Source organism: Vulpes vulpes, chromosome 1, assembly GCF_048418805.1.
Source record: "Vulpes vulpes isolate BD-2025 chromosome 1, VulVul3, whole genome shotgun sequence".
NCBI lineage: Eukaryota > Metazoa > Chordata > Mammalia > Carnivora > Canidae > Vulpes > Vulpes vulpes.
Window position 1 is genome coordinate 112,789,192 of NC_132780.1, and position 12,811 is coordinate 112,802,002.

Sequence of the window (12,811 nt, forward strand, 5' to 3'; positions counted from 1 at the left end):
AAAAGCAAAGCATATAAATGGACATTTCTTTGAAGAAGACATGTAGATGGTCAACAGGCTCATGAAGAGGTGCTCAATATGCTAATTATCTGGAAAATAGAAGGCTATCATAAAAAAGAGATAGCAAGTGTTGGAGAGGTAGAAGGGTGTGGAGAAATTAGAAAACATTTCCACTGTTGATGGGAATGTAAATTTGTGTGACTGTTCTGGAAAACAATGTGGAGAGTCCTCAAAAAATTAAAAATAATACCACTATATAATCCAGCAATCCCAGTTCTGAATATTTATCTAATAAGTGAAATCGAGATCTTGAAGAGATAGCTGCATTTCCATGTTTAGTGTGGCATTATTATTATTATTACTATTATTATTATTATGGCATTACAGTGGCTAGCATATGGAAACAGCACAGATGTTCATCATCAGATAAAGGAATGAAATAAATGTAGTATGTATGTACAATAGAATATTATTCACCCTTAAAAAAGAAGGAAGTTCTACCATTTATGACAACATGGATGGACCTGTAGGACATTAAGGACCTGGAAGGCATAAACTAAGTGAAATAAGTCAGTCACAGTAGGACAAATACTGCACGATTTTTCTTGTGTGAGTCATTTAAAATAGTCAAACACAGATGTAGAAAATAGAAGAGTAGTTACCAGAGGATGGAGGGAAGAGGATATGGGGACTAGTTGTTCAGTGGCCATAAAGGTACAGTTGAGCTGATGATGGTTGCACAAGTGAATATATATGTCAAAACTCATCATGGTGTTCATTTTAAGTATGTGTGGTGAATTGTATCTCAATTATACTTTAATAAAGCTGAAAAAATTAGTGAATCTAAAATAACAAGATACCACTTTTAAAGGATTTAGATTTTTATGTAAAGTTTAAATGTTAATAATTACAACAAATATATATATATATATATATATATATATATATATGAACATATTTTAAAAGGAAAAGAAATAATTAATAGGAAAAGACAGAGGGGAAGGAATTCCAGGGAGAGGAAACAGCAGTACAAAGGCCCTGGGGCAGCAAAGAACTTTACAGTAACCAAAAGAAGACTAATGTGGCTGAAATGCAGTAAGAGGTGGTAGCAGGGACTGGAGTCAGATGAGATTGTGGAGGCTAGTAGGTATCAGTTCTTAAAGAAGTTTATGGGCCTCTTTTTTTTTTTCCATTTTTTTTCTTTCTTTCATTCTTCCGTTCTCTCTTTCTTTTTTAGGATTTTGCATATTCTGTCAAACTCAAAAAGACTTAAGTAGGAAAGTACTCTCCAAACTTGTGAAAGATTACTCTGGCTAGTAAATGAAAATAGCTTTGAGGAAGACAATAGTAGAAGTCAAGTGACCAGTAGGGAGGCTCTTTTAGTCATACAGGTCAAAAATATTGGTGGCTAGGGGAGTGGAAATGAAGATGGAAAGAAACAGAGCCAACCTATGTTTCAAAGAAAAAAATAATAGCATTTGGGGCAGATGTGGGGGATAAAGATGAGAGAAGTAAAAGTTTCAGGTTTACTATATTGAGAAAGTAACAAAATGAGTTAAATAGTAAAGTAAAAATGTTAAAGAAGGAGGAATTTGTAAGGGAAATATCAAAAATCAAGTTTTGGACGAAATGAATTTGAGAAACATGTAGCTAAGTGAAGCTGATGATGCCAAAGTAGGTAGATTTATGAAACTAAGGGTCTTATGGCATGATCTCCATTGAAGATATAAATGTGCACATGGTTAAATAGTTAATCCCTGATTACTGAATGATTAATCCCATATTAATCCCTGATCCACATATTTTATTTTTTTAAATATTTTATTTATTTATTTTATTTTATTTTTTTTAATTAATTTTTATTGGTGTTCAATTCAATTTACCAACATAGAGAAAAACACCCAGTGCTCATCCCGTCAAGTGTCCACCTCAGTGCCCGTCACCCATTCCCCTCCAACACCCGCCCTCCTCCCCTTCCACCACCCCTAGTTCGTTTCCCAGAGTTAGGAGTCTTTATGTTCTGTCTCCCTTCCTGATATTTCCCAACATTTCTTTTCCCTTCCTTTATATTCCCTTTCACTATTATTCATATTCCCCAAATGAATGAGAACATACACTGTTTGTCCTTCTCCGATTGACTTATTTCACTCAGCACAATACCCTCCAGTTCCATCCACGTTGAAGCAAATGGTGGGTATTTGTCGTTTCTAATTGCTGAGTAATATTCCATTGTATACATAAACCACATCTTCTTTATCCATTCATCTTTCGATGGACACCGAGGCTCCTTCCACAGTTTGGCTATTGTGGCCATTGCTGATAGAAACATCGGGGTGCAGGTGTCCCGACGTTTCATTGCATCTGAATCTTTGGAGTAAATCCCCAACAGTGCAATTGCTGGGTCGTAGGGCAGGTCTATTTTTAGCTCTTTGAGGAACCTCCACACAGTTTTCCAGAGTGGCTGCACCAGTTCACATTCCCACCAACAGTGTAAGAGGGTTCCCTTTTCTCCGCTTAGAGAGAGAGAGCACATGCGAGAGTAGAGAGAGGGGCAGAGGTAGAGTGAGAGAGAAACCCAAGCAGACTCCGTGCTGAGCACTGAGCTGGATGCTGAGATGGGTCCCATGAGCCTCACATCAGAGCAGAGCCAAAACCATGAATTGACACTTAGCTGACTGAGCCACCCAGGAGCCCCAGTCCACATTTTTTAAAAATAGAAATTCTCTGTGAATACTTTAAGGAATATTACTATTTTAAAGATATTTTATGCATAGGAGAGACATTTCAGAAAGTTTACACACTTTTGTATACTCTCTAGCAGTACAAAGTGAATCCCTAGCTGTGTAAAAGGTTTACCATATAAGACCCTTGTCAGGTTGTCCCTTCATATTTTAATCATCATTTTTTTAAAAAAACTTAAGGTAATCCAGTCATTTCATTTGGTATGAATGGAAAGAGACCAGATTAATTTGAGATCAATATAACATTATTATTGGCTAATATACTTTACGCTGCTTTACTTTTACTTAACCACCCAAACAAAGAGTTCTTTAGAATATTTGACTACATAAACTGGAGAATTTGTGGTCCAGAGAAATCATATTAAAAACTAGTTTACTAGTTTCTGAGCTTTGTAATTCCAAAAGGTGTACTTAAACATATTCAATTATAGATTATTAACATATTAGCACAATTTTTAGTTACACTAAAGTGATCACTGGAGAATTCTAGGCAACTCTTCTTATTGAAGATACAGGCATGCCTTAGACTTGATAAATTAATCTACTTCAGACACACAAACTAAGCATAGGACTTTAGAAAACCAACTTTTTCCAATTCTCTCCCTTACACATGAATCTACTGTGCTTAGTAAAGAAGTCATGTGACAGTGTTGGATATAAGGAGAAAAATTCAGAATAAGGAGGACAAATGAGGACAAAGTAGGATAAATATTGTAAGCTAAGCCTTTATGAAATTATTTTAGAAAGATTTATCATTTTCTGTTCACCAATCTACCAAAGGTCTCTTTGCCTTAAAAGACCATTTCTAAAGGAATTTTGCATCTGTAGGAATGGATATGTCTTTTGGATACTATTCTTTATAGTACATGACCTATTTTAAGGGCTAAATTCTCTCTTTTAAAAGCATCATTATATAGCAGACATCTTGATTTTTTTTTTCCCTTATTGGCTGATTAGGTTAAACAAATGTCTTCACTATTCTTTTCCTTATAAGCAAAAACTTACACCACTACAGTTAAGGAGATACCATCCTCTCAATGAGCAAGTGATTCATTAAGTAGAAATTGTAATTAATTGATGTGACACTGAAAATCTCCTTTTTTAGTTGTGACAGCAATGTAAATGCTGAAACAGGAAAACAACTGAGCAGCACTTATTTTTCTTATTTAATTGTACTTTCTTGTCAAGCTCAGGTTCAAAGGATATAAGACTATGTGTGAAATAAGGGTTTTCCTGTAATGTGGTAAACTGCACCATGTAGTGATAGGCTTTCTGTAAGAATCACATTGAGGGAAATGCTTACAAATAGAGAATGGTTGGGAAATTTATCCGAAGTAGGTAAATTCAATTCAGTATTAAGAGGTATGTGTAAGCCAAATGAAGTTATCACCAGGAGTGAGAATACACCAGGAGTGAGCTGATAAAACATTATTTCTGAAAATGTCTGTGAGAATGTTTCTACAAGAGATTAGCATTTGAAATAGTAGGCTGAATAAAGAGACTCACCCTTACCAATGTGGGTGGGCATCAACTCATCCAACCCCTTAAAGGGCCCTAATGGAACAAAAAGGTGAAGAAGGAAGGGCAAATTCTCTCTCTTCCTGAGCTATCTGAGGGCAGGAGAAAATGGATGTCGTAGCTCTCAGGGCATCCCTTAGCCCAGTCAAGTTGACACATAAAATTAACCATCACCCTGTGCCTATTTAATAGAATTCTTGGTTCCCTGGCCTTCAGACTTCAGGACTTACTCAGTGCCCCCTTGCCCTGCCCCTGGTTCTCAAGCCTCCAATTCAGACTGCATTACACCAAGAGCTTTCCTGGTTCCCTAGCTTGCAGACAACAGACTGTACAGATTTCTATAAGCATGTGAGTCAATTTCTACAATAAATCTGCTCATGTGTATGTATCTTCTGTTGGTTCTGTTTCTCTGAAGAAGCCTGACTAATACAGATACTGACGATAGTAGCTAACTTTTCAGGAAGCTGTGAAGCTTAAACTTACATAAAAATACTTAATACAATTCCTGGAACATGTTAAGTACTTGCTATAGGTTAATTTGCTTTTATCAGATCTAGATTTTTAAACCTACTTTACTAAAATATAAATAATTATGGAAACACATTAATCTTATTTGTCCACTTGTGTCTTTAATATGATTTATATAAGTAGTTTCTGTGTGTCAGGAACCAGTATTAGTTACCAGTGATTGAAAGATGACTTCAACACAATCCCTGCCCTCAAAGAGATCACAACCTAGTAAACTGATGAACCTTGCAAATACTCTTAGTCTTCAGGACACAATTTACCATTTCATTATAGATGGCTTTGTATTGTTGGTCATTATTTTCTGTCTTAATTAGGCTCTGTTCTACTAGGTCTTGTCCATTCAAAAGAATGATACAATTATAGTGATAAAAGGATCTTCCTTTCATTGAGGTTGGCCCCTCATTTAGCAGAGTAGGTAGCTAAGGTTTAGGGGCAGTGCAGGAGGAGGCCCACAGGAGGAAGGGACAGTTCCTCAAACTCAAACCCATAGCTAAGGTCTCTGTATTGTATCCAGACCCTCTTCCCTCTACAAATCACTAGATACTAAAATTTTAGAAGGAGAATATTGCCCTACATTCTGTGCTACTCAATAAAACTGGGATTCCTTTCTTCTGACACCTTTAAGGGCACTGTTTTGGTAAGCCACAAACTTTCCGTATAGCAAGCAGAGTTTAATTTTATGATCTGTGTTGTATCTCACTAGTCTCTCATTAAAATGAAAACAAGATACTGATTGTTGTACCCCCATATCCTGATGGAAGGACCTTATCCTATCTACTCTTCTCCTCGGCATCTGCTCAGGTACTTGGAACCTTCACGTAGAAGCACATTACAGACCACTTATGTTCTTCCTCATTCACCATCAAGGTCATCTTTCTTCAGGTGTTTGCCAGGGAATCCTCTTCCATCCAGTCTGGCTGTGCCTTGCGCCGGCTCAGTCCTGTTGAACTGGGGTCTGTGATGGAAGGTAAAGCATGTTTGTGAATGTGGAGCTAACAGTGCGGTGCTGGTGGTAGGAAGCCACCAAAAGAGGATCCTCCAGAGGCACATCTTATAGCTGATTCTCTCAGCATTCTATGAACACTTCTTATTTTTATCTTTACTCCTCTTTTTTCTAGAGCTGTACATCAGTCACTCAAACCCGGTAGGACAGAAGAGGGAACGCTGATGAGGGCAAAGGGCACGTGGAAATACAAGTCTCCTTCCTCTTTTGCCATGTGCTTCTGTGTGAGACAGGATAAAACAAAATAAAAAATCAGCAGCTTCTTCCATTCTTTAAACAGCCAAACACAAAGCCCCCAGCATTTCAACTCCTATAATAGATACACAGAGGGGTTACTGGACCCTAATTTCATAAACAAATACAAAATTTTAAATTTGGTTTCTTTTTTTTTTAAGATTTTATTTATTTATTCATCAGAGAAAGGGAGAGAGAGGGGCAGAGACACAGGCAGAGGGAGAAGCAGGCTCCATGTAGGGAGCCTGACGTGGGACTCGATCCTGGGTCTCCAGGATCACACCCTGGGCTGCAGGTGCTGCTAAACCGCTGGACCACCGGGGCTACCCCAAATTTGGTTTCTTAGACAAAACATCCTGGTAAATTTATTTTTGCAAATGAAGAAATGAAAACCTAGAGAGGCAAAATCACCCTCTCCCATATGATGAAAATAGTTGGTACTGGTCCAGGGATTAGTGCCCAGAATGAAGTCTGTGCCACTTGTCATTTCTTAACAACTGTCTCATTATAAAATTCAAAAATAAACCCACAAAAAACCCTCCTCTCTGAATAATAGTAATGAAATATTCTATGATGAACACACGGGATATATCATGTGATGAGTGATATATATATTTTTTTTCTAAGTTGATCATTTATAGCTGCAATGAGCCTTCACAGTGAATTTGCTAATTGTCATAATATCCTTTACGTGGGTAAACCAAAAAGAAAAAAGAAAAGGAAATTGATGTTTATTTACATTCCATGTAAACAATGCTTTGAAACAAATCCTGTATTTCAGGAACTTCAGGATATCCCAGCTACAGGCTAAAATGCAAGAGAACAAACAGATCTTCATTTCCAACTTTCTTTAAAACTGCCCTTGTTCTGGCCTCACATCTATAATGCATGTAGTATTTCCAAACCAAACAACTGTTTGTGTGCAAAATAGATCAGTTGGCTTCAAGAAGCTTGCTGAATATATTTTCAAACTTTTTGTGGTTGTTGCTGTTAATGGAGCTGACTGAATTTATAAAGTAACTCACTGCAGGTTTTGCATGGAAACAAGGTCATTGTTTCCATTACTTTGCTAAAATAACATTTTTTTTTCTGTGATAGATGGGCAAACCATGATCCTGTGCTTAATTTTCCTTTTAACATTCAGACAGATCCTCTCTTCTCAGTCAATTAGTTTTCTTATTTTGTAGTCTGTGTGACACCTTAATAAAAGAGACCTTTCTTTTGTTTTAAAACAGTTGCTTCGATGATGCCTTCCCTGATTCTTTAATGAGGTTTAGTTCTCAAACCAGTGGATTGCATTCTGATAAACCCAATGATCTGTCTTCAAATGAACGAAATAGTTATTTTTCCTTTTAACGTATATGTTTCTTCTTCAGATTCAGTTAAAACCATTGACTGCCAGTACTTGTTGAGCTGCTTCAAACTAACACAGTTTGCCCTATAATAGCATAAATTGAAAGATATCACTAAGCTGTCGTGAAATTCAGTATTTAGCATTCTGAATGGTTTTTGCAAATCAAAAGGGAGTATCATATTCAGAATCATTTCTGTACTAGTAAAGGGCATGGAAGGTACTTCCCCCCTTTTATTCTTTTGCTCAATATTTCAAATTCTTGTTAAATTTTTAAAATGTGTTCAATTACTTTTTTTCTTTGTAAGATGGTAATCTTAAATGATCAGTATAAACAGGGAGCTTATGACACTTTTAAATCCTTACAAGTTACGGGAGTATCACTATCATAACTTAAAATTACATTATGATTTTGAAACAAAAATAAAGTGCCATTTTCAAATTCCTTCTTACAAAATTTTCTGTAGGTAAAAGCAGCCACAGAACTAGAACATGTTTGACTTTGGCTTGGGTTCTGATGGTTCTGGCTTTTGGAAATGTTGAAAATTCTATCTGTATGCCCTTGAGTGCTTGGCTGATCATAGAGAAATAAGAGTCAACTCCTTTGAGAATTATTAGTCTATTTATTTTTAAGCATTTAAAACAGTAAAATTCATCAATATTTATATAGAAATTGTCTCAGTATTAAATATTTGGATAACTGAAAAATATACACACATATGGCTAAACATTTTTATTGTGAATATTTGTTTTACTAGTGGGAAATAAATTTTAAAAATTATATGTACTAAATCTTACAAATGTTATTCAATAAATACCAACCTTCTTCCTTGTTTTTCATTAGATATGTAGATATTAGTAATAGTACCTTATAATTCTTGGTACTTTTAACATTTCAAAATATATATGTCCCTAGGTATCTTTCCATATATTCTAAAATACTTCTGTCTTTCCTCCTTAAAATATTGCATAGACTAAGAGCTGTATGCCAGCTGCAAAAGAATATAAGTCTGGCAGCTTTTGAAGACTATAATTCTTTTAAGAAAGATACAGACATCATTCTTTGTGAAGCAAGAATAAAATCATGCCCTTTATTCATTGTCAATGGGTCTGTTCTTCCAGAATACATTACTATCTTTTATCTAATAGCCTATTACAGACTGCAGAGCATGTAAAAGCAGTGATATTGCTCAGGGTTTACAGATTTCATTTTTTATTTCAATGCCATTACTAAATAACCCCTTGGATGGAAATTCAATACTGGCACACTACATGATAAGCTATGTTAATAGCTCATGTTATGCAAGAATTGAGCAATTACTTGAAAGTTAATAGTAGGCCTGTGGATCAAAATGGTGACATAGTCTGGTCCTGATTTTGCTCCCCCTTTCCAAGAAGAACAACTAACAACTATTCAAGAACAAGACACCACAGAGAATCCAAGCATATGGGAGTGAAGCTGAAGCACCTTTGTGTTTGAAGCACAAAGACCAAAGCCAAACTGCATTGGAGGGGTAAGAGACTAGGCTACATACTGACTGCATTGCCCCACCCCCCAGGCTAGTGTCTCACCAAGTAGAGAGGTCTCACCTGAGCTTTTAGTTCCTCCAGGGGGAAAAGAACCCAGAGAGACAACCAGCACACACACCACCCACCCTCAGCATTGTGGGCAACTTTACAGGAGCCAGTACTTTGATCTCTTGCAGCATGGGGATATCAGGAAACTCTGCAGGGCTCAAACACTGGGAATCTGACTGATAGAGAAGTGGGGAAGGACTTGCAACACCAACACACAGGTCTTGGCAGGCTGCGTTCATAACTGCAGTGCCCAGGTAGTCATCCCAACCAACAGTTTTTTGCTCATCTGCAGAAACAAGTCCCAGGCTCACTCTGACCAGGGAACTTGGCAGGGTGCAGATGTGCCTGATTCAGATACTCAAAGCAGGAGTTTTGCTGGTATTAGAACCGGGTTTGCTCACAGCTCTCGCTGCTGTGGAGACTAGTGTGCCCTAAATTCCCTGGTCAGATGAGGCTAACAATCTGAAGAGGTAGGGGAAGACAAGAGCTGTGCTTTCTGTTCAAGTGCTACTGTGTGTAGAGCTGTTGAATGCATTGTGGAGCCTCCCATGTGCTCTGGTTAGGTTTCTGGTTGAACAGGTTGAAATCTATAAGCAGGGCTATGGATTCAATTCCCTGCCTAAGGACAGTGGGAGAAGCAGCTCTAAAGCCAGCAAAGTTCTCTGTTGTCTTAAGTCAAACTGACCTGCCTCCAAGTTCCCTGACTGAACTGCCCAATGGTTTTGTTCTGAAAGTGATCAGTTTTACCTGCCCTCCTCTTAGCTCAAGCACCCTGGGGCTGCTTGCAGGAGTTGCCAGCTCCATTCGTCAGATGAGGCTAAAAGATACTATCCAAGAGGGTGGGGCTATCTTGCAGCTCTCTTACCTGGACAGAGGGCAGGTCCTGATCTCATCCTGTTGCTCTGCCAGGGGAAGGAAGCCAATCCATAGCCCCATCTATTACTGAATATAACATACCCAGTCCTGATCATGTAGTAAGCCTGACCAGAGGATCCAGGGAAACACAAAGCCTATCCTATAGCCAAACTTGGGTAGGAAACCACACCAGCAGTCCTATACAACTGTTCTCTGCTAGGGGCACACCCTCTCATCGTTGTCCTTGGAGCTTAAACAGTTGCCTTACCCAAATATAGACCAAAGTAGCAGGTCCAATCTGCCCAAGGACATTATCAGCAGACACATCCAAAAACCCAAACTAAGCTGACTGGTGAAGAACTGTCTCTGCCAAAGCAAACCTGTAAAATTTGGAAGAGAGCCCAATTACTCAAATGTGCAGATACCAAAGTAAGAAATAAAGATTCATGAATAATCAGGCAAATATGATACCACCAAAGGAGACAAATAAATCTCCAATAACTGATTCTAAGGACATAAAGATTTACAAGCCTTATAGAATTCAAAATAATCATCTTAAGGAAATTTAGTGAACTACAAACAACAACAACAACAACTATACAAAATTAAGAAAAAAAAACAATGCATGAACAAAACGAGAAACCTGACAAGTTAATATAACCATCAAACAAACAAACAAATCCTAGAGTTGAAAAATACAATAATTGAAATGAAGAATTCAGGAGAGTGTTTCAAGTTAGATTCAACCATGTAGACTAAAGACTCAGAAACCTGGAAGACAGAACATTGGAAACTACCCAGTCAGAGGGGCAAAATGAAAAAAAATTAAAAATGGGCACTTGGGTGACTCAGTCATCAAGCATCTGCCTTGGGTTCAGGTCATGATTCCAGGGTCCTGGGATTGAGCCCCACATGGGGCTCCCTGCTCAGCTGGGAGTCTGCTTCTCCCTCTCCCTCCTCACTTGTTCTCTCTAGTTCTCTCTCTGTGACAAATAAATAACTAAAATCTTTAAATAAAAAAAGAAAAAGAAAAAGAATGAAAAGAGTGAAGAAAGCCTATGGGAATTATATGGTACAATGAAAAGGAACAACAGTCACATTTTGAGAATTCCAGAAAGAGAAGAAAAAGAGAAAGGAACAAAAAGTATATTTAAAGGATTAATGTCTTTAAACTTCCTACACCTGGGGAAAGAAGGATATCCAGATCCATGAAGCCCAAAGGACCTCAAATAAATTGAAACTAAATACAGCTACATCAAGATAAATTATGATTAAATTGTTAAAAGTCAAAGATGAAAGAACTTTAAGAGCATCAAGAGAAAAGAGAGAATTTATCTAAAGGGACCCCTATAAAATTGTCATTGGATTTCTCAACAGAAACTTTTCAGGCCAGGAGAATAAAATGGCATGTCCAAACTATTGAAAGAAAATAATTGTCAAGCAAGAATTCTATACTTGTCAAAGCTGTCCTTCAGAAATAAAGGATAAACACTTTTCTGAACAAACAGAATCTGAGGGAGTTTATTACCACTAGACCTGCCATATGAGAAATAATAAAAGGTGTTATTAGATTGAAAGTAGAACAACATTAATTAACATTATAAAAATACAAAAAGCATAAATCTTACTGGTAATGATAAATATATAGGCATAGTCTGCAATACAGTAGTAGTGGCACATAATTTACTTACCAACTCTAAAATATTTTTAAAATAATATAAAAAATAATCATAACTGTGAATATCCATTATTATACAACATTAAAACATGTAAATTATAACTACAGTAACCTAAAATGTGAGGGGCAGGCTATTTAAAATTATAAAACTTATAAATTCTACTGAAGTTATTATCAATTTAAAATAGTATGTCGTAAGTTTAATTTATTTTATTTAAGCCCCTTGGTAACCACAAGGAAAAATCCTGTAGTAATTACACAAAAGAACATACTAAATAAGTCAAAGCATACTGATGCTAAAAGACTTGAAAACACATACCAAAAAAAAAAAAACAAAAAAAAAAAAAAAAGAAAGAAAACACATACCAAAAAAGAGAGCAGGATACAAAACAAGGAACAACAGATCTACAAAACAACCAGAAATAAATCAACAGAATGATAATAGTAAACCCTTCTCTATCAGTAATTACTTTAAATGTAAGCAGATTAAGTTTTCCAATCAAAAGTTAGAGAATGACTAAGTGGATTAAAAAAATAATATCCACTTATTTAGGAAACTCACTTTACTCTTAAAAACACATATAGACTGAGAGTGAAGGGATGGAAAAAGACATTTTAATCTTTGGTTAGCATTTTAAGTGATAACCAAAGAAGAAGGAGGAGGAAGAGAGGAGAGCAAGGATAGCTATATTTATATTAGACAAAATACACTGTAAACTAAAAATGGTAAAAAGAGGCAAAGAAGGTCACTATATACTGATAAAGGGGTCAGTCAGTCAAGAAGAATATCAATCATAATATTTATGCAATCAAATAGGGGTACCTAAATATATAAAGAAAAACTAACAGAGCTATAAGGAGAAATAAACAGTAATACAATGAGTGTTGCATTTTTTGATACCTCACTCTCAACAGTGGATAGATCATCCAGACAGAGAATCAATAAGGAAACAGTGGATTTGGAACAAATGAACCTAACAGAGATATACAGAACATTCTATCCAACAACAGCAAAATACACATTCTCCTCAAGTGCACATGGAACATATTCTAGAGCAGACCATATGTTAGGCCACAAAACAAGAGAGAACACAAGCAGGGAGAGGGGCAGACCCAATCAGGCACACCACAAAACAAGTCTTAGTAAATTTAAGAAGATTAAAATCATACCAAGTATCTCCCTGACCACAATGACATTAAACTAAAAATTAACAATGAAGAAAACTGGAAAATTTGTGAGCACATGGAAATTAAACAATACTTCCTGAATGATCAATGGATTAAAGGAGAAAAAAAATTTTTGAGACAAATATGCAAACACAATA

At 36.5% G+C, this 12,811-nt stretch overlaps 1 long non-coding RNA gene across 1 annotated transcript; it reads right to left on the minus strand.

The window, feature by feature from the left end:
- Positions 1-2,119: 2,119 nt before the first annotated feature.
- LOC140594122 (uncharacterized) lies at positions 2,120-12,423 on the minus strand. The gene is made up of 3 exons (XR_011994615.1): positions 12,388-12,423; positions 10,077-10,188; positions 2,120-6,010 (listed from the first exon to the last, which is right to left on the minus strand). It is a non-coding gene; the product is annotated as an uncharacterized lncRNA (long non-coding RNA).
- Between the last annotated feature and the right edge of the window lie 388 nt (positions 12,424-12,811).